The following is a 4,811-nucleotide window of genomic DNA, read 5'->3' as shown; positions in this document are numbered from 1 at the left end:
TCTCTCTCTCTCTCTCTCTCTCAATTTAAAAGTCTTCTCTTTCCCACAGTGAAAACAGACTGGACCTTGCCTTGAATGAACGTCTCCATGTGCGCTAACAGCCATTCTGCTGCACATTGCCTATGCACAGCCAACTGCTACCCCATCACTGATCAAGTATTTCATTCTTTTCTTGCTGATAAAGTTTCCATGTAGTTAACATGACTCCTATTTTCTTCACCATCTACTCCGCTTTAGGAATTGGACAATGAACCAACAAGAATAAACACAGAGACTGGAGAACCACCAACAAGAAGTTACAGGTCCTGGAGGAAGGAGGGTGCCTAACACTAAGCATCCAACACAACTGACATCCTTCCTTCTAGTCTGGGTGTGACTCAGTCTTAGTGCTTCCTGCCCCTCCCAGTTTTATCCTTTCCTGAAGGGATAGAGAATCTTCAGTGTCAGCTTGAGTGGATCTGGAGTCACTTGGGAGATTGGAGCACAACTCTAGGTGCCTCTAAGAGGACATTTCAGAGGATTAACTGAAGAGGAAGAGTCCTCCTACGTGTGTGTGGCACCATCCCAAGTCTGGGTGGTAGACAGAATGAGGTGGGGGGGGGGGACAGGGGCCATCCTGATCTGCAGAGCGTTAACCGGCAACCTCATGCTCCTGACTGGAGCTGACTTCACAGCTGCAGCCCTGCCTTCCTCACTGGATAGACTACATCTTCAAATTGGGCATCAGAATGAATCCTGAATTCCTTAAGAATCTTCTTGTCAACCATGTGGCTGCATAATGAGAGACGTAGCAGGCAAAACCTTCCTCTTATGCACCTGCTTTATTGACTTTTGTCCAATATTGCTTTTGGAGATATGGAAATATCTTAGAAGTTATTCTATAATTTGTCTTAGTATTTTGGCCTCAAACTGTTTTTATAATCCTAATAGTATATACATGTTTGCTAGGAAGGTGTTAGTTCTCCTTTCCTGGCAATTCTGAATTTGTCTACGCTGTAGAAGCAAACGGTGTTCTCTCCAGCATTTCTGCCACGCTAAGTGGCTCACAACCTGCAGGACACTGCTTTTTGCCCATGTGCTTTGAGCCAATATACTTTTTGCATTATAAACAATAAGGAATACAAACAAGTCAATGTCAACAACAACAACATATGGTCTGAGATGGATTTACAGTTCTGTTCATAATGGGCAGCTGTGCAGTGGTTTGGTGCTTAAGTTGCAACTGTGTTTTCCTAACTTGTCACTCACTGAATATAAGTCACTTGGGGGACAGTAATGCAACTGTTAATTCAGACTGCAGCATAACCCTAGCATCTCAGTGATGAAGTCTATAGAATATCAGAGTTAAGGCTGCACACTGTAAGTGTAACTATTGTAAACGTTTCCATATCTTCATACACTTATGTGATGAGGTTGGCCATTCCCAGCCCACTCCTCTCAGCTCTTCCCCTTCCTTGGTTGAGGTTAGCCATTCCCAGCCCACTCCTCTTAGCTCTTCCCCTTCCTTGGTTCCCCGCATGGTCTTTCCTACTCGTGGCTTCCTGTTGTGTGACCAACTGAATTCAGTTAGGGTTTCCTGGTTGAGCATGCATAGGCATATGTTGACTTGAGCAAAGGCAACTCAACAGTGACTCCAGCACTAAAGATGACATCTACTTCCTCCAACAACCATTAACTGCAGCTAATAGTTTCTTAATTCGAAGAAGGCCCTCAGGGGCCCGTCCTCCATCCATGCTGAAATGCTGATGGGCACAATCAGGTGCAGATCATGCAGAGAGCAATGGTCATGCCAGCCCAGAAGATGTCCTTTTGTTACACGGCTCGCCATGGATGGTCTTACGTTCTTTCTCCCAGTGGTCTGTGATGTTGCCTGAGCCTGGGAGGGGACAGCATGGCTGCTACATTTGTGGTCTAGAGATCTGCCCTCACCTGTCTTCCTGTTGTGGGTCAGTTTTGGATTTCTGTATCAACTGCCATCCACTAAATGGGGGGTTCTCTGATAGAGGCTTGTATAGCACTAATCTTAAGGAGACAGAGAGGGAAAGGGGGAGGGCGAGACAAAGACAGAGACACAGAGAAAGACACACAGAGAGACAGACAGAGGCAGACAGACAGAGGGAAAGGGGGAAGGAGAGACAAAGACAGAGATACAGAGAAAGACACACAGAGAGACAGACAGACAGAGGGAAAGGGGAGGGAGAGACAAAGACAGACAGAGAGACACAGAGAAACACACACAGAGAGACAGTCAAACAGACAGAAAGAGACAGACAGAGAGAGGGAGAGGGGATAAAGAGGGAGGGAGGGAGAGAGGGGGAGAAAGAGATGAGAGAAACAGACAGATAAAGACACACAGAGAGAAGCAGAGAGAGAGAGAGACAGAGGGAGAGAAAGACACAGAGAGGTATACAGACAGACACAGAGAGAAGGAGGGAAGGAGGGAGGGAGGGAGGGAGAGAGAGAGAGGGGGAGAGAGAGAGAGAGAGAGAGAGAGAGAGAGAGAGAGAGAGAGAGAGAGAGAGAGAGAGAGCTCTGTGATATTCTTACAACAAAACACGATGGGGCTTGAAAAGAAAATAGCCCTAATATTTTTCTTGTTTCTCTTCATTCACAAGCTATCCCAAGGAGCCACAGAGATGGTCCAACAGTTAAGGTCAGTTGTTGCTCTTGAAATGGACCTTGGTTTCTTATCAGGACACACATGTCAACTTAAAATCATCCATAACCCCAACCTGAGGCAACATGATGGTCATTTCTGGTCTCCATGGGCACAGGCACACAACTTGGTGCATGAACATACATGAAGGCAAAACACTCACACACACAAAATAAATACAACTTTTGTGTTAACAACCTTTTTCTAATTAACTAATGGAGAAGGCACTAAGACAATCCTTCTAATAATGTCAGTTTTCACTAACTGCCATTTTGTTTTGATACTTGTAATGATTGGGGCATCTTCCATGTTTGAATAGACCCTCTGTGTTCTGGCTGACTAGAAGATGCCACACTGAGGATTCCCAGGGTCCCATCATTCTTTTCGGGTACTTCTGGGCATGTGTTGTGGTTCAAAATAATTTAGATTCCCAAAGCCCATCAAAACCATGGAGATGAATATCCAGCAATACCTGTGGATTTTACAATCTACTTTTCCCTTTTAGAGTGGTTTGTTTTGTGCCATTTAAAGGCTGTATGAGGATTAAGCTTTAAGCCAGCTGACCCCTACTCCAGCTTACATTCATTTCTCTTTTATATGTATGCTTTGGTATTATACACTAGCACAGCCCATTTCTTTGGCTACATAAATCAAGTTATATAGCCAAATATTTTTAAAAAACACATAAAAGCGTCCATCTGTATTCAATTACAATTTCTCTGTAACTACAGGGAATTTTTTCAATAACTATGTAACAAAGAGTCTAAGTCAAAATACTCTGCCTAGTACCTTACACTCTACTGCGTGTGTTTCATTGGGGAAGAAGGACAAGCCAAAGTTCATCAATTGTACCACATTAAATTAGCCTCCATCATTGACTTGGCTTGACAGCCTTCATCTATTTTAATTTACAGCAAAAAGGATAGCCAAGAACAGAATAGTAGCAATAACACAGTTGGAAAGAGGCTTCTTAGTTACACACACACACACACTCACACACACACACACACACATCTGTTATCCTAACATGGCATTACTATAAAGACTTATAACTCAAATGTCCTAATGTTTACAATATAAGAATTTTGCCTGCAAAATCATTTTTCTGACTTAAACAAATGTGTGATATATTTACATTATTAAGCATAGCTCGTAACTATGACATTGCATTTGCTAGAGTAAAATGCTCAGCTTGCTACATTTCAATCCTTCAGGTGTTTGTGCATTAGCATGTGTTACATCATTACTAGGTGAAATATCAATCCACCATGACCCTGAGCAAGGAGACTGAAGTGTTTCCAGTCCCCTTAACAGGAAGCAAGACAAATATAAACAATAACCAGGATAGGTGAGGCCAAGCTGTTAGGGGCAGAATGTCACAGGCAGGTCGAGCAGGGGCAGCTGCCATATTTTACCATTTTGGCAAAAGCCAAACCAGACCATATTGTGTTAGTTAGTGTTCTACAGTAGACAGTTGAAAGCAAGAATCTTCCAGAAAGGGTAAGCATAATCCTAACAGCACCATGAGGTGATGACCCTCAACACCCTTGAGAACTGATTTAGTAAGCATTAGTTGGTCATTCTGAGACACAGGATGGAAGAGACATTGCATACATGCCCCTTTGCATGTTTAATAAAGAATTCTCCATGGTTCACATGAAATCTTCCTACATGACCACATTCTTACAGCAATGTACAGTGAAAAATTTACCTCCTAAGCTTTATTAATAAGAACTGCACTAATTGACACAAATAAATGTGAAATCATATTCAATTGATTAAAATTCCTGACAAGATAAATTCTTCTAGTTTTCCACAATAGATTTTTCTCAGAAGTACATTTTTTCTTGTAGACAACCCTAAAATACCTAAATAATTTCTTTTGTCCTAAACCCAGGGATAAAATGGCCATCCTTATCATCAATGCCACATTGTTCCCATAGATTCAGCTTCATTTTTTTTCTCTTAGAAGCTTTATATTCTTCCTCTGATAAACTCAGTACTCACATTTTTTATGAACATCATCTAGGAACCCTAGCTTGTCTTTGCTCACTATGATGCACACAGAATTGCTAATCCTAAATTCCAAAAGAGTGTGTGTGTGTGTGTGTGTGTGTGTGTGTGTGAGAGAGAGAGAGAGAGAGAGAGAGAGAGA

The 4,811-nt window shown here is 42.3% G+C and overlaps 1 protein-coding gene and 1 long non-coding RNA gene across 2 annotated transcripts in view; one reads left to right on the top strand and one right to left on the bottom strand.

Annotated features, from left to right (window-relative positions):
• LOC116104041 overlaps nucleotides 1-896 on the top strand; it is a 4,089-nt gene extending 3,193 nt beyond the window's left edge. Inside the window, exon 2 of the long non-coding RNA XR_004123680.1 lies at nucleotides 50-896. This is a non-coding gene — a long non-coding RNA (uncharacterized LOC116104041). The remainder of the gene's footprint in view (nucleotides 1-49) is intronic.
• LOC116101474 (attractin-like protein 1) overlaps nucleotides 1-4,811 on the bottom strand; it is a 350,037-nt gene that overhangs the window by 232,567 nt on the left and 112,659 nt on the right. The gene's annotated exons all lie outside the window — the stretch shown is intronic.

This window comes from Mastomys coucha, unplaced genomic scaffold, assembly GCF_008632895.1.
Source record: "Mastomys coucha isolate ucsf_1 unplaced genomic scaffold, UCSF_Mcou_1 pScaffold21, whole genome shotgun sequence".
In the NCBI taxonomy this organism is placed as follows: Eukaryota; Metazoa; Chordata; class Mammalia; order Rodentia; family Muridae; genus Mastomys; species Mastomys coucha.
Note: the sequence above shows the minus strand (reverse complement) of the source record. Positions and strands in the feature narration are given on the sequence as shown.